This window comes from Argiope bruennichi, chromosome X2, assembly GCF_947563725.1.
Source record: "Argiope bruennichi chromosome X2, qqArgBrue1.1, whole genome shotgun sequence".
NCBI lineage: Eukaryota > Metazoa > Arthropoda > Arachnida > Araneae > Araneidae > Argiope > Argiope bruennichi.
The window spans coordinates 41,096,265-41,120,711 of record NC_079163.1 but is presented as its reverse complement, the minus strand read 5'-3'; the positions used below and the strand labels follow the sequence as shown (position 1 = coordinate 41,120,711).

The following is a 24,447-nucleotide window of genomic DNA, read 5'->3' as shown; positions in this document are numbered from 1 at the left end:
AAGTCTGATTAATGGGGAACTCGAGGCATTCAAGGTAAAACCGTCATTTCTGAACTCAATTCCCCAAATCTTTTCAATTTTTCTGATCCATTGGAATTTGACATCCTAAATATAAATATAGAGTGGTGGATCCCTCTTACACCCTCAAAAAATATTTTTTATAATCGTTTTCGGACAGGGATTTCTCAATGAAGAAGAAAAACCCGGAATTCGATGAAAGAATCGACTTTCCAGTTAAAGAAAATTATATATTAAATTATTTTTCAGCCGTTCGGGATAGTCCAAAATGACTATCGCTTGCCTTTATCGTTTGCTAGTGACTTAATCAGCTTTTAAAATCTGTTGCCAACCCCGTTCTCTGAATTGTTTTTTGTTGTCTAGCGTCGCGTTCGACATAGTATTTACAGTAGGCGAGTAATATACCTTATATTCATCCATTCTGTGATATATAACCTAGCTATAATATTTAATAACTGTGACATAAACATTTTCAGAAAAGGGTTTTTTCCCGCCTTTTAGTACCATTTAAGTATTTTATTTGCTATTGTTAATCATTGAAAGAGCCAATGTATCAAGATAACGGAGCCAATTCTTCAATTACTTTTATTTATTTTATGATAGCTAAAACATTTCAGTTACTTTAAATCCTTATTGAGTGTTTTTGATTGATATAAGGAGTTTAGATACGTAATGCCCAAATTATAATGAACCATAAATCAAATTTCCAATAACCAAGCGGAGAAAAAAAGGAGTAATACAAACATTTAAACACCTCAGATGTTTTAATAGTTGAAGTGATTTCTTTAAAATTTCTCTTAATTTATATTGATTTTTGTATTCTTGCCATTCATTCTTCGCTAACACGTGACATTCTAGTTCTGCTTACTTTTGCAATGAGTTCATAAATTAAGGGAATAAATAAAGTTTATATTTTGTTTGAATCTATATAATCTTATGCTGAGTTATACATTAAATTATTGTAATTCATCAACAAGATGATGCGTGACGATTACAGCATCGATTAGAAGTTAAAAAAATGTAATGAAATAATCTCTCATATTTTTATTTATTTTGCAGGGAATCGGCAATCAGAAGTTGCAGACAGAGTTTTTTAAAAAATAAATTTTATTGCTCTTAAAAAGGTAAATACATTTTATGTTTAGCAAATGCTATAATAAGCAGATAGGGAGAAACTTTAAAAAATAATAATAATAATTTTCTCTATTTTTTAATAATTTTTAAACGGAAGATATCAAACAATTTTATATTAAATCTTTTTTCCCCATCTCCCACCATTTTGCAACTTTTCCACGATATATCGACAAGAAAAAAAAAATCATCCCACTCTAATCTATTTTTTTTTTTCTTTTACATAGTGATTAACAACCAGAGGTTGTAGGCAGCAAGGTTTAAGGAGTGACTTGGACTTATGCAAATTTTTGAATTAAAATAAAGTGAAGGGACGAAAAGTAATATCATATTACTTCGGGCGCCATCAACTTTCGCTATGCTAATGATAGCGAATGATGGCGAAAAAAAATCGCATTCTATTCCGGGCGCAGTTTACCTTCATTACGCAACTGTTTATGTAACGAGTTGAATCGACTGGTGATAAAATGTAACAGTTAAGCGATCATAGACCTTTTTCCTGCCAAGTTCATTTGAACCACTGTTTGAGACATTTGAACTTTGTATTATCAACAACGATACAATGTTTGCGGAATATCTTTCAACTGACTTTGGAAAGAAACATATTAGATATGAAACTATTAAACGTAGACATCAGTAGTGAAAATCACTGTTTATGTACTGTTATGAGTAATTATATTAATTTCGGAGTATTGAATTCCCATATACACTTTATAAATTATTATATTTATTAATTTACTTAAGTTAAAGTTAATTCCTTGTATAAATAGCAGTTTTCGACGATCAGCTGCGTTTCTCTTATCATTACAAAAACAATTAAATTAAACTGATGAAATTTATCATTTGCAGGTCGTTTAAAATATTTATTACTTTATTTTCATCTTTCGATGGATTATTCAAAACTGACAATTCATAAGTGTAAATAAAATAGGGTTAGTTTGAACTTACATTACCGAACAAAATAGTTTCAGAACTAAATTATAAATGCAATTGAAACATAATTTTTGAAAGATAGAAGAAAAAAATTAGAACTTTATAAATAGAAAACAGAAACTTCAAACAGGCTGACTATCAAGTAATGTAACATAATCAAGTGAATTTTGAAATGATTTTGATGAATGAATGAATGATGAATCAATGACTTTTAAATGGTTCAGAAAATGAATAATCTTAAAAAAAAGAGAGCATCCATCTGAATTATTAAAAAAATAATTAAAATTTAACAGGATGTATTCATATACACTCAAAAAATTTAGTTTAATATTTCTATTCGTTTTAATGAATTGAGAAATCCAGATCTGTCGTAGTTATTAATATTTATGGAATAATAACTCAAAAATTATTAATATTTATATATTAAAAATTATTAATATTCATAATTATTAATATTTATGGAACAGTAATTCCCTATCCGCTGTTTACTTTATTTTAAACATTATTGAAAATTTTTTATCATATTATGGACACAGCTGAAAAGAATTTTAATTTTGAAATAAAATTAATCTTAACCTAATTAATAACCTCAGTCGATAATTCTATAAAGTTAATAGATATTTCAGAAAATAAATTACATTCTATATAATTAGAAAGTAAAATAATCGAAGTTATGTAAAGGATAACTGGATTAGATCCAAACATCTGCATTCATTTTTGCATACGCCCATATCTTCAGCCAGTTCTACACATTTTCACATTCATTCTATGTATATTCAGACTGCCATCTAGGCGCATACTTTATATTTTTCTTGTTCATTTAGTTATGCTTATTTAACTCGAAACTATTATATAATTAGAGAAAATTTGGTTCCATTCACTTCTTGTTACTTTATGAGCGAAATTATTGTCAGAATTAAATTTTTATGTTAATATCAATGACAGAAAATATATATGAAGCATTTTATTTAAAGCCAAAGCAAGCTTTGGAAGACAGACCGCTTTAAAAAAATAGCCATTGAAAAAAAAAAACATAGAAGCTAAAGAGCTCTACACATACACAAGGCTACAAGACGCAATTTTAAGTCATAATAGGCTGTTCATAATCAACTGTTTATAATCAGTAATAGGTTGTTTGTAATCAACTGTTTATAATCAGTAATAGGCTGTTTGTAATCAACTGTTTATAATCAGTTATAGGCTGTTCATAATCAACTGTTTAAAATTAACAGCTAATTTGTTAGATATTGTTACGAAATTTCCAGGTTCGTTTGGATAGTGGAGGTGATATGGTGTGGAGAACGCTCAATCATTAGGCGGCAGTAAAAAAAAAACAACGACGTTTATTTACACGAAGACAGGACAGCACCAAGACGACGAGTACACAAACGACAACTATGTACAGCAGAGACGAACACAGTAGACGACAGTAGCACACTTCAGTAGACAGCAGCACACGAAGCGGATAGACAGAATCCAGCAGGAGAGGGGTTCCTGGGAGCTTCGCTCTACCGTCTCTCCAACGGCTGAACTTCTCGCTTTAGCTGCCGACTCGCTACTTCTCACACGACTTTACTTACACCCCTTTCTTCTTCGCAGCTAGATGACAACGGTTAACGGAGTTCCCGCCCGAATTGGGCTACCTCCAAACCTTGCAGTTGTTGACTAAACCATTGCTTCTGATAAACTGACATTAGCTGAACTTTCTCAGATGGTGAAGATGTGAAAGATTCAGCGGTGACCAATCAGCATCAACTTGTAAGAGACGTGTGGGAGAGGGTGAAGTTGGAAACGATTCCTTCTGCCTGGTGGATAACCCATTGTTCCATGCAGGCGAATCCGGAGCTCGTCTCTAGCTTCTTCTTAATCGACTTTCTCTTCATCTTAATCGACTTTCTGCTCTTGATGTGGTGAGGGGTAGGGTGAAGGGTGGTTGAACTGCTCTTCTTTCATATTGGCTGCTTGCGTGTAGTGTGTTTTGCAGGGGTTTGAATTTAGTTTGATATTAACTTATGATGGAATTTTATGGCTTGGGTGATATTAGGTATACGAGAAAAACAGACATAGGTCAGGGTATTTCTATTATAGGTATTTATTATTTCTAGAGTTTGTTTTAAAGTGAGTTAAATTATAAGTCTTAGGGAGTCTTTTAATTTTAAGGTCAGAATTCTTCGCAGCTTCAGAGTGCCCGTCTTTTATAGTTCCGGGAGGAGGGGCTAGAATCTTCAGACCAATCAGGACGTCTCTGGGTGTATCTCGGTTCCTACTGGATGGATCGTGAAACTTCTCGAACTTTCCAGTATAATCCATTTTGTCGCCAAAGTCGCCAAATTCATCGCCAACTCGCCAAATGATAGCCAAGTTAGTCGCCAAGCTCTGAGTTCATTAACGCTTAGCACGCACAGGACAGATCATACATCCTGTCTTTCTTACGATGACACTAGTTGTACTGGGAAGCAAAATTACAGGTTTGTAACATTGCTCCCTCTTCAAAGACTGACGCCCCGGCAGTCCTACTTCAATCCAACAGCTGGCGTAAGCTTCCGAATGATGTGATGATGATGCTTTAGGCGACTTCCGATCTTTCGAAGATGACATCGTTTATTAATTTGGCGGGGACTAAAGATCCATCCGAACCTTCTCAATGATTTTGACTCGGACCTCTTCGTCGTTTCGGATTGTACAACCAGACTTGATTCCGCTCCTTAAAATCCAGGATGTCCCATGGAGCCAAACTTGGTATCGCAACAGGACTCTCCGAAACGAACTCTAGCCAGGAAGGTCGGTTGGTTACTTTGAACTTCCTCCATCAAGCCAACCGAATATCAGGATTGTCTAACAGTGCCTTCCGGAGTCCACTTGAAAGGCAGGTATTCGCCTTCATCGCCAAAGCCTTCACGGGAATACGTCCACCTCTTCCGCTCTATTCTCGACACTCGAGAATTGTCCGACGTCCTCCACACAGGATCTTCTGAAAAGCGCATCTGTTTTTGCTGGAAGGGTCCTTCTGCGACGACGTAACATGTCCGGATTCACAGGAGATTCCTTGGCTCCTATTTGCATCACACTTCTATGAAGATTCACAGCAAGGATGAATTCTTGAAGGAAATTGAGACCCTGACTACAGGGATCAGCGATTCCAGCCACGTAGTCTTCTTCCATGTCAGTATGCAAGGAGATACCAAGAGGCTTGCAGAGAGGTAGTCCCTTTAATCTTTGGGACGAATCCAATCCAAACAGGGTCGCATTAACTCTTGCATCCATAGGCATCGAGCACGGGTCGCCACCAACAGACCTGTCCGAAGAAAGTCCATCTTCTCCCTCCTCAAGTGCCTGCACTTTCGATTCCACTTCAGGGGACTCATCGGAGAAGACTGTTTCAGTTCCGCAATTATTTGACATTCTCCCCGTTCGTGCCTTTCCTTATTAAACTTCGGTTCATCCTCCGGATGGCTAAGCTCCTTTTCGGTGACACCGGTCTCCATTCGATCTTCAGTCTTTTCTTCCACTTGGCTCTCGCTGCTTCCTTCAATTTCTTCTGTAATAACTTGGACGTCTTCGATTTTATTAACTTGGTCTTCTAAAGCTTCCTTCATCGACGAAAGATCTTTCTGTAATTCACTCCTCCTGGCTTTCATTTCTTCCAAAAGTTTCTTTAGTCCGGATTCCAATTTCTTCTCCAATCCGGCTGTCATCTGCTCCATTCTTTCTTGACCGGATCGCATCTCCTGATCCATTCTTTTTTGTCCTTGCTTCATCTCATTTTGCCTTTTCTTCATCTTCTCTTGTCCAGCTTCCATAGATTTCTTCATCTCCTCTTGTCCAGCTTCCATAGATTTCTTCATCTCCTCTTGTCCAGCTTCCATAGATTTCTTCATCTCCTCTTGTCCAGCTTCCATAGATTTCTTCATCTCAGCCAACAGAGCCAGTAACACCATTACCGCTATCAGCCATCGTAGCCTGAGATCTCGTTTTCACCATACACTGTTGACCACTATCCCACTCCTGACACCAATTGTTACGAAATTTCCGAGTTCGTTTGGATAGTGGAAGTGATACGTGGAAGTTTGTTTGCATCTTGCAGTTGAGCTAGTATGAACAAATGATTGGCACTTATAACATTGACCTATTGTCCTTCTAATGAATTTTTCAATTTTTACTCTCATGTATAATATAGTCTTTTCTTCATAAATTTTGGCTATATTTGCTGATTTAAGTTAGGTGAACTTGGTAGATTGGGAGAAGGGCTTTTGTTTTAAATCTTCTGGTTGACTTAAGAAATATTGTAACCTTTATTTTTTAGTTCTTCTTCAATTTCCTCACAGGTGGTGTCAATTGGTAGGCCTTTAATTACTACTTTAATTGGTTTTTCAGTTTGGACAGAAATGACGAAGTATTCCAAATTTTGTTCGTTGAGGTAGTTAATTAGCTTCTTTTGATCGTCCAGAGTTTCACAATAAATGTGGAAATTCTCTCCATTGGGTTTGGCTGTGATATTGATTTTATGGGTATTAATTCTTTGGAAAATTACTTTATAGTTGTCCCTTTTTTTTAAACTATGGGGGGGGGGGATTTTCTGTACATCATGAGTTTTTTCTTTTAATTCGTCTAGGCTCTTTCCCAGTTCTTCATATTTATTTTTAAGTTGGATACCTGGGGGTGGGTCAGCTGCTATTTTTTTAAATTGACACTTGGGCGCTTTTTATTTTTCCTAGCTCGTTGGGTTTTGAAACCTTCTTCAGATTTTTCTTTTTCCTCTGTTGTTTGGATTTTTTCCTCATTGACCAGGTCAGAGGTGCTATTAGTTAAATTAGGGGGTGGGGGTTAGTCACTACATTATCATTATCATTCAAGTTATTCTGTCACTTACCCGGAACTTCAAGTTGCTCCAGGATGGTTTTTGCTTCCATGGTCCTTTTTATAAGTTCCCTTGCTTTCTCACTTGGTTGGGGAGTGTCATTATCCAATTCATCTATAAAAGGAATAGCCGTTAGTAAATATTTACAAATGTGAGGTGTGAGAATATCGCTGTTTAGGAGATTTTCTACATCATCGAATGATTCGACAATCAGTTTCATTTTTGGTCGAGGACACCCCTTTCTTCTTCGCAGCTTCAGAGTTCCCGTCTTTTATAGTTCCGAGAGGCGGGGTTAGAACCTTCAGACCAATCAGGACGTCTCTGGGTGTATCTCGGTTCCTACTGGATGGATCGTGAAACTTCTCGAACTTTCCAGTATAATCCATTTTGTCGCCAAAGTCGCCAAATTCATCGCCAACTCGCCAAATTCATCACCAACTCGCCAAATGATCGCCAAGTTAGTCGCCAAGCTCTGAGTTCATTGACGTTTAGCACGCACAGGACAGATCGTACATCCTGTCTTTCTTACGATGACCCTAGTCGTACTGGGAAGCAAAATTACAGGTTTGTAACAATATGCAGTTCAATAGTAAAATATGCATATTTATTGACATAAACATAAATGTTGTCAAAATATACCTGGGCAATCCCTTTAAGGGATATAACTGATGATTTATAAATTAATTTTAAATGGCTTTCAAAAAGTATTCAAAAAAATATTCAATTACTGCAAACGGATAAAGGACAAAATAAGTTCAAAAACAGCTCGGTCTGGCCTTCACATGAAAGTAAAATTGAATTTAAATTCGATACCTTCAATCAAGAGCAAAAATAGTTTCCCTCCTCTAAAAAAATCAAAATTTACGCTAGAATAAGGTATATATGATCTCTTAGATGTTACCCCATCCATGTTGTTGAGGGAGTTGAGGAAGATTCATTCGTTGCCGAATTTTCCTTAACTCTTCAATTTTCCTCAAACAGCCTTTTCAGTGTTTTACGTGTATAGCAACATTATTATATCTGAATAGAATGGCATAAGATTTTGTTAACAAGAAATTAAAGTAATTGTAGACAAATACATAGAAAGATATTTTGACTTTAAAGAAGGGTTTTGTGAAAGTACACTATGGCGTTTTCAACTCACTCGCCCATGATTTAAATCATCTGGATAACTTAGAAATCTAATAAAATATTCCACATTCCAATTTTAATCCTTTTCTTTAAAGTAATATCTGGAAATCTACTACTTTTAATATGTTGTTTCATCAGATGTGTCTTCGATAACATTATTAGCATTGATGTCTTTCAATATATAAATGACAAGCAATCTACATAAAAATATTGTGGCCAGTAAATATTTCTCTGTACTAACTATTATCATATTCATTCTTTAATACATTTCTCTGTACCAAAAGTTATCATATTCATTCTTCAATATATTTCTCTGTACCAAAAGTTATCACATTCTTTCTCAATATTCTTTCTTACTGATGCGAAATGAATCTTCAGCTTTGAATGAAAGATTTTGTGACTTTTTGGCGTTTGCTTGATTATGAACACTTATGAATATTGGTTTCCTTTTGGTCCTTCAATACCATTTGCGATTAATACTTATGTCCAACCACATCAAAATACTTATGATGCTATTAAATCCTATAAATACCTCGTTTTTTTTTCCATGTCAAATTTTATTTTACTAATTAAAATAAGCTTGCATTTTCAAGATTTTTGTTTCTAAAATAGTTTTCCATTCATTGAAGATTTCATGATAATTTTCATATACTTTATATAAAGTATAAAAAAAAAACACTATTTCTAAAAAACGAACTTCAAATACCAACTTTATTTTTATCATCAAATGCTTCCATGTTTCCATGCTTAATAAGAAAGAAAATACACTTTTGAAAATACAGTTCGAAGTATACGAAGGGAATTCAAAGATAGTAATGTTTTACGTTCAGTTAATTTATTTTATTTTATTTTTAAAATTTTCTCTTAATTCTTTAGCAACGATAAAATGTAAACAAAAAAATGCATCTAAAATCGTCGAAACACGCATGTGTAAATTAAGCGAATCCTTCCCTCAAACCATAAACGACAGCCACAGGGAGCTAAAAACTGGCAACTCATTTCAATTACAGCTCAGTAAGCGTCCCCCCTCCTGTAATTTCCCTGACGGAAAAGATGAATACATTCTGATTGCATCCACGAAAAACGGTTCTGGACTTTGAGTCACTGGAATCCTCACTCTTGCTGGGCTCATTGATTTAAAAGAGTGATTAACCACAAATTCATTCAGAGAAAGCTATTATTCATTGGAACTACCAAAAAACGACAAAAAGATGCAAATTAAACCGCATTGATTTAAAAGACCCTTCTGCAACAACATAAATGCACCAACATCGATCTAAATAGCAGTTCTTTACTAGCATTTTTACAGGAATCAATTAAAGTTTCATAGTTTGAGACAGTAATATAACAAATATTCTAGTTATTTCTTAAGTGGTAGATTTGAATTTTATCAGAAAGTATATTGTTGCATGTTTTATTAATTTTCATAAATTGATTTATAATAGTGTTTTTACTAAATTTCGAAAAAATAGAGCTGGAAAAATTATGGCCATGAACTATACATTTAAATTCGTTTGATTTATCATAAACATAAATGTTCTGTATTTTAATTAATTAACTAAATATTTCTGGATATTGATTATCACTTATCAATATTGATTAGTTTTGAGCTATTCTATGTAAAGTATCATTATTAGTGAAATCTTAACCATGTTACTGAACACAAGGAAGAGAGAGCCGTAGTGACCTGGTGGTAAGGTCTCGGCCTCGGAACCGGAGGGTTTCAGATTCGTAACTCGATTACACAGAAGAACCGTCGGATAAGCGTCTGGTACACGTTAAGCGGCTGTCCCATGATCGGTCCAAATGGCAGGCGGGCCACGCGTTCCCCTTTCAACCACTCTTGCGGTTTTCTGGGGTGCTTCGATGTTTGTCCAGTTCACCGACAAATTGTCGGTAAACTAGACAGGCATCAGAGCACCCCAGAAAACCGCAAGAGGGGTCGAAAGGGGAACGCGTGGCCCGCCTGCCATCCGGACCGGTCGTGGTACCGCCGCTTTAAACTTATCCGGATCAATCGCCCTCCCGCTGGTGCGGCGTGGTGTGGAGAGGAGGGTGCCAGCTCAAGTGTCGTCCTCGACATCTGATCGCGGATCAAAATTTCGATGTTCGTCCCAAAATAGCCCTAGTGTATAACTAAACTGAACAAAACACTGGGAAGAGAAAAAATGTGATGAGCAAATGAAGGTTGTTCGAAACAATGGGAAAAAAATATTTCTGAGTATGATCATCAAATTAAAAGTGTGCGGTACCATGCTAATTTTAAATATAATGAGATCATTCAAAGTCTTTTCAAAGAAGTGCAGAAACGTGTAAGCCAATCTAAAGATGTTGCTATTTTTCTAAAGGGTGCCTTTTAATTTTTATGAAATATTATCTTGTATAAAAATAAAATCACTTTATACGTAGTAGGTAGTAATATCTTTCCAATAAGTAAGAGAGATAAACATTTCTGATAATAAGTAATTCTTGATAATAAGTTCATTAAAACATCTTGCAATTTGTCTAATGGATTCTTGGGAACAGCTCTCAGAAGTCATAAGTTTCTAATCAATTTCCTCAATTTTATGGTTTTGGAGGAATTCAATAACTTCGTTATTATCTATATCTATATCTATACTTATAATAAAGCTCAATGTGTGTGTGTGTGTGTGTGTGTGTGTGTGTGTTGGCGCTCTACAGGCCAGACCGTTTCACATACAGCTACCAAATTTGGTACATGTATACCTTGGAGGTTGGGAATGTGCACCTGGGATTTCTTTTTTCGAATTTTTTATTAGAATTTTAATTATTAATTAAAAACTAACTTTCCCGCCAAAAAAATCTTCCATTTTCTCCACCGCCAACTTTTCCGCCAAAAAAATCTTCCACTATCCCCAGCGCCAAACGAGAAAGGCTTTATTTTATTTTTCTCCCAACAGTAATAAGGCTAGGGTTAACATTTTACGGCGGATTATTTCAAACGATTCTGTTTATTTTCTTAATGTTTGATGCATTTAAAATTAAACATTGTTAATTAATCCATGTTTCAGATTCATTCTGAAGTACTTTTGAATTAAAATAAAACAGAATAAAGGAAATTAAAAATTTCTAATCCGCATAGCGTTACCCCAACTGGCGTAGAAAAAATCACGTATTTGCGTTACGTAACCGGCGAAGAAAATTCACGCATGCGCATTCTGTTCTGATTGTTGCCATGACAACGTTATCAATGGATGATTTAAATTATTTTTGGGTTAGTTGCATGCTTTTGTAAGTAAATTGTATTTATGTTAGTTATATATTTTTTGTATATGCTTATAGTTTTAAGTACTTCGTTTTTTAAGAAGTTTTTTTAAAACCTGTTTTCAACCGTTTATTTTAAACGATTCGTTTTATTTTCTTAGTGTTTGATGCATTTAAATTTAAACATTGTTAATTAATCGATCTGCTCATAATGAATCTAAGAAAATTTTGTTGACCAACTCTTGAGATATTACATAAATTAAAAAAGATATTCTTTAGTGCCCATAAAGTTTAAACGCTGAGTGACTCTATTTTCAGTAATCAGATTATAAAAAAATGCTTTGTTTCAGTAAAAAATATTATTATATTAATTGAAGATAAATTCTTTCCACTTTAATTTAAAGCATAAATTCTACGGGTGCTGACAGAAAATGAGAGAGATACATATTACGTTATGACTGAAGGCCTTTATAATATTATGAATGAACTATATGATAATCAAAATTTGAAGTTTTAAAATATTTTGATGAAGAAGCTATTAAAGTAGAAATTGCATAAAATATTTAATTATTAAAATTTTAACGAACATTAAGATTGGCGAACCGGCTGGTTGCCAAAGGCGGCTAGTTAGTAATAATCCAAGTATAATCTTGTTCAGTATTTTTGAGGGTGATGCTGAGATGTTTTGAAAAAATATATCCAGATTTGTTCATATTAGTACCACAAGTGAAATATTTAGATTTCATTGGTTGCTTAAGAAACTTAGAAAAGACAAAAAAAAAAAAAAAAAAAGGTAAATTGTTATATACATTATAATATTTAATTTTTGTTGTTGTTTTGTTTAAAGACGAAATTTCTTGTTAATAATGATGATATTAGACATCATCATTATTTATATATTTGATTTTGGTGATTTTAATTTTTTAACGAATATTTGAAGATAAAATATTTTGCATATAATAATCGCCAGTCATTTTAATGATAGAGGTTATAATTATCTTTTGACACATTTTTTGTAGAAAACTTGAAAACAATGCTGATGTTGGGCTTTTAATTATTAATTTCTTTAATATTTTCTTCTCAGTAGAAACCAGGTTATCATTAAGAATTGTTTAGAAAAGGAATATCTCCATCATTCCTATATTTATCTTTGTTTCAAAATCAATGATTATCATTTTTTTTTATCCCTACGTTTTTGCAAAAAGAATTATAGTTGACCCTTCTTCAACAGTTGCGTTATATTTAAAGCATTTAGTTATGTATTTGAAAATAAAAGAAAAAGTCCTTAAGAGCTTTAGAAACTCAGCGCTTAAATAAAATTCAGTTTACTTTAAATATTGAGCTGGATTGTCGAAATATGAAGTTTTAAAATTTATAATTTTAATATTATGTAAATGTTTGATTAATTATAATTAAATATAAACAACTATTAATAATTGAATATTTGTTTTTTCGCCCTTTTACCATATATTTTTTATCCTTGTTTTATTAAGATCATTTATAAAAACGAGGAAATGGCCTTTATCAGTTTTGTAAATATACAAAATATTTTTTTAAAAAAATGGCAGAATTTAATTTTAATCGAAAAAGGGAATTTTTAGCCGTAAAACTTTTGAATGAAGGGGATTTTTTTGAATTCTAGAAATCTTGATCGGGGAAAAATTGCAAAATTTTTCTGGAAGTCGTGTCGTGATTACCGTTATATTGAACAGGCGTCTTAAAAGTAACCTACTTATAACAGTTTCTGTATAATTAAAAAACCAAAAGAAATGAAACTTTCCCTTTTCATAATAACCATTTTTCCATTTTATGATATTTCCATCCTTATACTTGGTAATTAAATCTTTCGTATTCAATTAGTTCGCTGGCGTCCATTTTATTTCATAAGTTTTATAAGAGTATCTAAAAATTAAACAATAGTATTTAAAAATTACACTACATTTTTCATATTAAAATAACTACGTACTACAAACACTTTTTATGATCGTTCAAACTAACTAGCATTAATATTTAAAAAATTGATACTGAGTATAATTTCGGTAATTTGAATTGCCACATAAAAAGCTACCTTACATTTTGCGCCTTTTATAAATTTAAAAGGAAAATTTTTTTAAGGAAAAGAAATTGATGGAATTTTTTTAAAAAGGAATTTTAGTTAGTGGAATTTTGCTTCCCATCCGAAAAATCTCATTATTCACTGATAACAGCAAAACTGAATTATCAGTGTGACGAACCTGTGATGCTGCTTCCCAGCATAGTTGGTTCCATAGGAGGTCCCAGAGCTTGGCGACAAACTTGGTGACCATTTGGCGACTTGGCGACGAATTTGGCGACTTTGATGCCAAAATAGATTATACCCGAAACATCGAGAATTTTCCCGATCCGTCCAGTAGGAACCGAGTTACGCCTCGAACGTTCCTGATTGGTTGAGAGGCTTCTAGCCCTGCCTCATGAGACCTATAAAAGGAAGCAGCCGCAGCTGCGGGGAGTAGTCGTGAACCAGTGGAGTGCGAGAATAGTCGAAAGCGACAGAGAAGGGAGTAGTCGGAATCGACGGTGAAGAACTGGTCTTCCAGAGATAAGCGGAGCAGCGACGGAGTCAAGCTAGTGCTGAATTAAGTTGTGCGCTTCTGTCTGCAGTAGAGTCTGGTTGTATGCTGCACGTCTCGGCTGAAGATAATCGTCTTCTGTGCTGTATATAGTTGTCGTCTTTGCTGTCCTGTGTGCCTTCGTGTAAATAAACGTCGTTGTTTTATTTTCTACTGCCGCCTGGTGAGTGAGCGTTCTCCACACCATATAACTCCCACTATCCAAACGAACCCGGAAATTTCGTAACATCAGGATTGTTCAGTCAATGGGTGAAAATTCAGAAACGCCGCTAAGCTAGTTACTGGTCAGTCTCATACAGACGTCGCTTGATAGTTAAAAGTAATCTAAATAGTGTTTTTTCAAATAATAAAATAAATTCGAAAATACAAGTACTAATGCCAGGAAAGGCATCTTGGATTTTTCAAACTCTAGGGAGCCTGGAAATTATAATTATGTACATTAAGTGCAAGATGATATAAATAGCAAATGCCAAGCGAGCTATTTTCAGACCTCATTGTGGTTAGTAGAACAATAACGTCGTGAACCTTGACATACCTTGTTCGGCAACACGAATTTATTTGTATTATCCCAAATAAATAAGTGCCCTCTACATACGAGTGAACAATTAAGAGTTCAGTTTAAAATTCTTATCTCTGAGTTTCCATTTGGGGATCTCACCAAGACAGACTTATTTTCGTTCTCTACTAGTCTCCCGCAATGCTGATTAGTAATGCTGTCGATACTGATTCATTCAGTGGTGGCAGGTTGAATACAAAAACGAGAAGTCTCCCTCACAGCAATGTCTCTCTCTCTTCACTTCACATCCTTTTGGCCGTGGACCAGAACAGTTACGTGAATATTGGCGGCGTGATAATAATGTTTAGGCAAACCATTTGTTGCTACTTAACCGATAAGAGATACTGGTGATATGCGGTGATACTTACTGCTACTGATGATATGACGACCCAAAACACATTACAGAAATCCAGTTTTTGAAATCAAATATACTTTTCTTGGACATACTAAGATTGGGACTATGTTTTATTCATTGAAATGCCGACAATGGAGGTTGTATCTAAAAATATTGGTTTTCCAAGAAACAATAGAGGTCCACTCACACCTGCAATGTTTTCATTCAATTTTCATAACGAATAAATGAGATTTTAAAGAATGTGAAAGTTGAAAAAAAAAAAAAAAAAAAGCGGAATGTAAGTTTTGCAAAATGCATTGGGGGTTAGCGTATCATCACCGTGGAGGTGCTGCAAATTAAATAGTGATAATTTCTACATGGCTTAAACAATGGGTATTTTTTTAAAATTAATATCAATCAGTATAAATAATCGATCACTTTGTAATGCTGAATAGAGTTAAAAACATCCCCACCCGTTTGGTCTGTGTCATTATGGGAAGCGTAATCCCAGTTTCTGTTTTGATGTTTAACAACACAGACAGTTTTTTTTTTTTTTTTTTTTTCTATACTTAAAGTGACTAAAGTCTACAACATTTATTATCTTATATGTGTGCTTCGATAACGTGATGTTTACGCTTGCGATTCATTATATTCTCTCTTTGCCGATCAAAATGAAGGTTATAGGTAATATTTTCTTTCAGCATTTTTTTTCTATTTTTAATCGGCATTGCATTTTTTTCTATTGATGGATCACTAATTGTTATAATCAAATTCCTATAATTAGTTTCAATTGAAGAGTTCGTGAGCATTACGAATATAGAAAATCTCACTGCAAGGAAATAAAATTGCTAATGTAATTATATATTTACATCTAAAGTGTAATGTGTGTAGCTGTGTGTGTGTATATATATATATATATATATATATATATATATATATATATATATATATATATATATATACACACACTTGCCTTCTGCTTCACATAAAATATTCTTGCATATATATATATATATATATATGTAACATTATTTGTTGGGAAGCATGATGCAGTTTGAAGACAGTGAAGATACTTTTAATTTTTGTGACGTCGTTTCATTTCATTTTGAAGAAGCAAGCATATGTACAAGCGATGAGCACACAGAGCGACACAGAAAAGAATGAGGAAAAAGCTCTTGGACATTTTATCCCTGGTCTTATATAACCTATGATTTTGATAGGAAAAACATTTCTTTACTGTGCTAATGTATTATGAGATTTCAATAGGGATTTTCGTTATACGCGTGGACAAGGTAGGGGAAACACAGGGAGATTTTCAAAAAGAATTTGCCTGATCAGCGCTATTTTATCTCTTCACGCGCGGTGTGGGAAAGTTAGATTTTAGCTGATTCAACTATTTGATATATCTTCTCTTGAATTAATTAAGTAGAGACAGTGGAGTTGGATCACGAAATAAGAGAATATTTTAGAATGAAGTTACTATGGGCTAAATTAAGATAAAATCTTGAAAATTAATTAAATTGAAATTAGAGTTAAAATATCATCACACACACACACACACACACACACACACACACACACACATATATATATATATATATATATATATATATATATATATATATATATATATATATATGTATGTATGTATGTATGTGTCTGTGTGTGTACTCTGCCAGCGTACATGAAATTTTCTGACTACTTCCGTTATATATATATATATATATATATATATATATATATATATATATATATATATATATATATATATATATATATATATATATATATGTGTGTGTGTGTGTGTAATGATATTTTAAAGTCGTAATTTTTAAAGTCGTAATTTAACCCTTTCTAGGGCCGTGGTAAGTATGCTTCTCACCAAATTTATCAATCTTCGTATGAATTTATGTAGGTTGACATAAGTTCTGGCAATTTTTTTTAGAAAGACAGAAACTTAAATGCTTTAGTTCTTTATTTTACACAAAATGACGTGTCTTGATTTGATACTTAATTATTAATTAATTAACCAAATTAATTAATTAATCAAATTACATTTATCTAATAAGCTAAATGAATCCCTTTTCTTATTCTAATTTCAAGCCTAAAGATATTTTAACATAATATGACAAGAAAAAAAATGCCCCTTTAAAGGGTTAAACCAAATTAATCTCCAAAGCTTTATCTTAATTTAGCCCGTAGTAATTTCATTCTCTTATTTCTTGATCCAATTCCACTTTCTGTTTAATTAATTCAACCGAAGCTTCGTAAAAATAATGCGCCCTAAGTTCCACGTGGCTTCGTTGTCCTTGACAGAGGTCAGCACGCGTCTTGTATTGACACGTGGCCGCACACGCGGTACCACATTAGTTTCGGTCCCCTTACTTCTGGTTACTTACTTTCCTTAATTCTGCTTTTTGTTCCGCGCTTTTGTGGACTTGTTCTGTCCGCGCATGTTTGCAAATAAATTGCTTTCCTTTGATGGATTAAAATGAATTTAAAAATGTAAAATGTCTCTTCACTGTCTTCAAACTTGCCTTCTGCTTCACATAAAATATGCTTATATATATATATATATATATATATATATATATATATATGTGTGTGTGTGTGTGTGTGTGTGTGTGTGTGTGTGTGTGTCTGTCTGTGTATGTACTGTGCCAGCGTACATGAAATTTTCTGACTACTTTCGTTAATTAATGAGATATTAGAACATGGTAACAACCCATCTAGATTAGTACATCTTCAAATAGTTTAAGAATGACTTAATAAAAAATTTTTATCACATTTTTGACTTCATGAAAAAAATTTTTAATAAAAAAAATCACTAATGTTTTTTTTTATTTAAAATAGCTTTAAAATAAATTTTCTCAATTATTTTTCTATTTTTCCTTACTGTTGATTATAAGAATTTAGGGAATTGTGGTTGAACATTGAAATAATTTATCGAAAATTATAAGCTGAAGATAATGTATCTGTAGGTCTAAAGATAATATTATTTAATATTGTTACTAAAATCTATTTGAAATGAAATCTATTTTTCTGGTTTCACTTCAAGCGAAAAGATCAAAGATCGTTTTCTTTATTGCCTGTATGACTGACTCTCAGTTAAAATTACATTTTACCTGAGTGGATAATACAACAGGTGGCACTAGTACTGAATAATGTTGGGAATTGAGTAAGTTTTGAGAACATCTCCTTTCAAATTCTTCAGTATTTGTAAGAAAAAATCAGTAAAAAAATTCTAATCATGTAATTATCAAAATAATAATAATAATGGATTTTTTATGCATTATTAATTATTTCTTCATTTTTATTTATAATGTATTTTCAGATTTTATCGTATGGGGAAAAAATTTACTTGGGAAAAGTACTTAATACCCTGTTTTCTTACATCAATGATGCCGCGTTAGAGACATTAATTATCCTTTTTTAATTAATGCTCCATTGAAAAAAAAGAAAAGAAAAATGAGCATCTGAAAGGCTTAAGATTCCTCTTCATTTGAACAGGTGAAAATGAAATTTAAAACTTAAAGTTAAACTGTTGATGGATTTAAGTATCGCATGCAAAACCAAATGAACAGGCGATTAAATTTATTCACTGAAAAAAGTTAGGGAGGAGGGGGTACTATAATTCCGCAGTTCCTAAACACAAGCCGATCCGTTATCTATATATAAACTCAGGCAAAACTCATAAATAGTTTGCATAGTAAAGAACAGACAGCTGAAATTTTCTTCATAAAAACTATGAATTATAAAATAAAAAGACTAAGTCGCATTAAATAGTTAATTTTTAGTTTATCAAAAATTTTCCTTACATTTTTAGTATTGCTATTCCTATCGAATGAAAACATTGTGGATATTTTTAATCATTTAAGCTTAGCCTCTCGAAATAGTTAATCAAATTTTGCATCATTCTTTCTTTCATTATTAACTGAGGGAAAAAATTAGTTTTGGGTTGTTCTTAAAAATCAACTTATATTGCCTGTAATTTTTCTAATAAGTTATGAGATTTAAAAATCATTTGATACAAATGATACTTTCTCTTTAATTAAAATTAAAAGTATCAGACGATAAGATAAATTTTTTAGGCTATGATATTTTATGTAAATAAATTATTTATATTAAATCATTGCATACTCAAAAAAATGCGTGTATTTGCATGCATTATATCATTATTATTATTATTATTATTACATCATTATAATAAATATCATGCACTATTATTATACACATATTAACTTTTTTTCATATGACATTTGCACACCGTACTAAACAACAGTTGCTATGATGTAATAATTGAGGCCTTCGTAATAATTTAATCATTTAAAACTTTACTTACCTACTGTGTCTTAAGTGAGTGTTTCATGACAATTATGTAGTTATTTTTTATCTGTAAAAGACATAAAAATATTTTGATCTCTAGCAACATCAAGTATATTAGAATTGATTAGTAAATGTCAAAAATAAACGTAAATAATTTAAAATCAATATAACATATTATTTACAAAAATTGAAAAATTGTTCTTAATAAATACATTTTTTTTCCTCATCTTTTACAATTAAGTTTTAAAAAAAGGCAACTTATTTTACTAAAAAAGACGGAAAACATGCTCTTTAATCTCCAGCTTATTCATTTTACATTCCATTTAAATTTTGAATAAACAACTGGATTAAACAGTGTCTCATATTTTTGTCCTAAAGTACTTAATGGTGTTTGTTTCCTGTTAACAACACGGAGGGATAGAGCAGCAAAATAAATTTGTTCCTCTAAAATATTTTAAAAGATACCGCTTTTTGAGATGGTTTAAGGTAATCCTTCAAAACCATTATCTCGTTTGGCTCCAAAAAGAATAAATTAAAACGTAGAGAAAGAGTATTATACCTAATATAGAAAAATAAAAGTGTACCACAAATTATATTGCTGTCCTAAATTTAATATACTCATATTTTTTCTATCATAAAAAGTAAAATAAGCATTCTCAAATACATTCTCTTAATAATAGAAATTATAATAATAAATGTTAACAAAAAATGAAATCAAGAATTTGGGAGGACAAGAAAATAAATATTAAATAGCATTGAAATACTTGTTTTGAAATGGCAATAAAAGAAATAACAAAAATAAATGATGACAAAAAAAAGCAGAGTAAAATTGTATGAAATATTAAAACATGTCAAAGGAATAAAATGTTTTTTTTTCTTTTAATTTTGAAGAACTTTTGCGTCTTCATGCGCAAGAAAGAATAACAATCTCATTCCTGTCATTTTTAATAATCAGAGTTATAATTCAATAAGTGCGCCTGTCTTAATTAAACCGCAAAGAATACTTAATTATTTTTAGAAAAGAAACCAACTTCTGTCCACTCGCGTTGCAAATTGCTACGGTGGAAAGTTGCGGCCACGTAAAATATGTTATTTCCAGATCCGTCTATCGTTCTCTCGTATTTAAAAAAGAAAATTATTGAAATGATATTCTTCTTATAATCGACTTTCTTACTAAGAAACTAATTTATAAAAGAAGAAACTTGAAATATTTTTAAAAATATTTCTTAAAATGTTTTTCTATTTATTTTCTCTTTAATTAAGAATTAAAATCCTTACTATTCAGTTCTTTCAGTTTCCTATAATCAAATAAAGACATGTGACAATACCGAGACGAGTTTTAATGTTGATAAACTTAAACTGAACAAAAATGAGTAAAAATATTTGTTACGTAATCCATTATATTATTTACATCTTAACCGCGACAAATCAGGAAATTAGTTTAATTTTATTTAATTAATTCAATGCCAATTTAATTAATAAATTTTAATTTAAGTAATTTAATGTTAATTCAATTAATATATTTTAATTTAATTAATTTAATGTTAATTTAATTAATAAAATTTTAATTTAACTAATTTAATTTTAATTTGATTCATTTAATTTAATTGAAATTTAATTTTACGATTAATACAACCGTTGTTGATTTCAGGCAATATACAGTGGCGTAAGCAGGTTGGGGCAGGTAGGGCAAGTACCCTGGGTGCCACCACCAGAGTGTCCATATTTGTGAAATAAATTAACTGAATTTTAAACGAAATATTTTTTTTTTTTTTACTCTTATTCCTCAGAACAAAAAATAAAACTTCTTGGAAACAAAAATGAATATTTTTATTTCATTTTGATATTTAGCTATTAATTTTCCTTTTGTACATTCCTTTCATTTTGTATATTTTTTGTTACCTCAATTAATTCCGAAATTCAAATTGCTAGGTTCTTAATGCAAATATCGTTTCAGACTTAGAAAAGCAAGCCATGAATATTTGAAAATACTTTTTTGCTTAATTAAGCAAAGACAAATATATTTTCATAATAGAAGTGAATCATAGGAGTGGTGAATTGACAAAGTAGACTGAATGTGAAATTGGACTAAAACAAATGGACTCTGAAGGTCTTATTTTCCAAACATTCTTTTCAATCAGCGAAAAAAAAAATCTGTTAGAATTTTGAAATGTTTAATGGATTGTTTAGAATTGCTATAAACTAAACTGAATTTGAAATTAGAAATAAATTCCATTAATAATAAAAGTTCTTAGTATAGAAATTATGAGCCAAATAAAAAGGAAGTTTTTATATAATAGAAAAAGTGTGGATAGAATAAGGAGCTATTAATTGGATATTTTTGCTGAAATGTTAGGCTGTAATGAGTTTATTTCAATATAAATTCGAATCAGAATGACCAAAAATGAAAGTATATTCCCCCCTTCCCAGCACACACACAATATTAGCGTTACGCTTGAAAACGAGTTCTTACCAGGAGTTAAACTCTATTTAACAAATTGCTTCAATTTATTAAAATTCTTACAGTAAATAATCATTAAATTACTGCCCAATATTTGAAACTGATTAATTAGTAAGTAAGTACATAATTAGTACATGGTAAGTACATAATTAGTACATGATTTCATTGAACTCCAGAACATATATAAATTTCTTAAGAATTCAAAATATGTCCAATTTATAAAGTTAATTGCTGAATTTTTAATTTTACTTTTTTAGATGCAATATACTAACTCATTGTTTCCATTTTATTTTAAAATAACATTTTTGAATTCTTTTTAAATAATTAAGTTAAGCTAATTTCATATAATAGTAGTGATTTCAATCAAATAATTGAATCATACATTTCTATTTGCAAACTTTTAACTATACGAGTCATGATAGTAAATTTTTTTATAAGAATGAATCATAAATGGATAGCTAGAGATTTTTTTTTAAGTTTCAAAATAAGGAGAATAGCTAATTGCTTATGAAAATAAGCAATTAGCTATTTTCCTTAATAAACAATAAATAAGCAATGAATAGCTAATTGCTTTTTTGTAGCTTTCGAATTTATGAAAACGTCTTAAATAATTTATGTACACGATAAATTTGATATGAATCTGATCGTGAAATAAAAATTCCTTATGCTTAAGAGTAGAAAGAGAGAGAATCTAGAAATCTTGTAAGCTATGAAATCACTACTTTTCCATTGCTTAAGACTGAAATAAAATTCTTGATTTCGGAAGTTATCTGAGACGTTTTTCCCACACAAGAAAAAAAAACGATTTAGCGAAATAAGAAAATAGGTTTGACTTAAATTTCAACAAATGGAGTCACTGTATTTTTTAGATATTTGTTGGAATAGGGGGAAGGGGATTGCACAACTAAATATATCATTGAAAAAGATATGTTTAAATTTTCTTTTGCTGACATTGTTTTTGTATATTTAAAGCGATATAATTGCTAATTATCTTTGTTTCAGATAATATTTCAGAATTTATCATTAAGATGATCGAAATTTCGCTTCATTTTTAATTAATTAAAACTAAATGAAGTGCCGAAAAGTTGTTTTAAGGTGCACATTTTCATCTTTCAAAGTATGTTTTTGTCAAATTTGGTGACATTAATTCTAACAGTTTGGTCTGATGTGTCAACTGATATACAGACTAGAGACACGATTTTGCTATTAGTATTAACAGATCTAATTGCATTTAAAAAATAAAAGACATCATAATGATATATGATGCATCTTCATCTGTGTCTAAAAGACATCATAATGATATATAATAAAATGTTTTTTTTTTTAATTTTAAAATTTTTTGAAAGCTTTTAATGAAATTTTTCTATCCTTGCTCAGAAAATGTTTGATATAATATTAGTTTAAAACACTGAAAAAAAATATTTAAATTAGAATTTCAAAAGTATTTGTATAAAAATTTTGATATATTAGAAAAATATAATTACTTAATTTTTATAGATAATTTAATTAGTCGGTTTGAATAATTAACCCTTTGAGGCATAGTGGCTTCGTTTGAGTCCACCTAGCCTTTTATTTTTTTTAGCCTTGTATGTCGCTAAGATTTGCGACAGTGGCTTCAAATGAAGTCCCTCCTTAACTTGTTTGCAAATGTACAAAAAATTAATATATTGTCATTTTCACTTCCTCATTGAGTCTTTGATGTAATTTAATCAATTTCCTTCTGAAATTCAGTAAATTTTTGTTCTGTGCTTCAAAGGGTTAAGATGTATTGATTAGCTAATGGATTATATTAGATAAAAATTGGTTTACATATAAATATTTAGGCTCAACTTCAACTACACATTCCGGCATATATCTTTTGGATGGGTGGGGGATATGAGAAATGTAGTAATTTAAAATATTGGAATGGGGCGCTGTTTTGGTATTTTCCCTGGGCACCCTTTTATTTAAATACGCCTCTGACAATATGAGATTGGTAAACATCTAGAAAGATATTGTAATTACTATTTAAGTTTTTAATTTTTTTAGATGGGTGAGAAATTTGAGGATTGTAGTAATTTAAAAAGTTGGAACTGGGCGCTGGTTTGACATTTTTCCTGGGCCTCATATTATATAAGTATGCCTCTAACAGTATGGGATTGGGAAATATCTACAAATACATCTGTAATTACGCATTTTATTTATGAGATGAATACGTATGTAGGTACTCACTTGTTTTTACATCGACATTCTTTTGTATTTAGTTGCAATTCCATCTCAAGAAACTACAAGTTGTCTCTCTCAAAATCTTCTGTTACTGCCAAAACTGCTCTTTATAAACTTAAAAATACCATGCCTTTCATTTTAGCATCTCTTTTAACACTTTGCTGGTCAAAAACGCATGATTTTTTTTTTTTTGTCCTTGAATCGGGAATATTATACCGCGCTGAGTTAGCGATCGGATCATTGTTGCTGCGGTGAAGTAAGCGATCCACTTCATTATGCCACTAGCTGTCCTCTCACCACAACTTTTAATCTTAACAAATCCACCCACGACGTCGATCGAATCTGGGAGATCTTAAGGGAAAGAAGATGTTTAAAATTAAAAGCAATCTACAAGACAACTAAAAATTGATATTCCCAGACCCAAGCCCTGAATAAATTTTTGTCTGGTTCTTCAATCAATCCTTTCTCCAAGAAATATTAATTTTTTCAAAATTCCTCAACTCATTCTCCCCACCAAAAACTCCCTTTTTCATTATTTTATTGTATAATTTTATTATTTTGTGTACCACATGTAAACTTAACATTTTTTTACCCCTTCTCAATAAATCTTTTCACGCATATCCATTCAACCGACAGAGAATCCTAGAGATTCCAAGTTCG

At 31.5% G+C, this 24,447-nt stretch overlaps 1 protein-coding gene across 1 annotated transcript in view; it reads left to right on the top strand.

Moving 5' to 3' along the window:
• LOC129961013 (circumsporozoite protein-like) overlaps nt 1-24,447 on the top strand; it is a 290,038-nt gene that overhangs the window by 192,249 nt on the left and 73,342 nt on the right. The window lies entirely within an intron of this gene.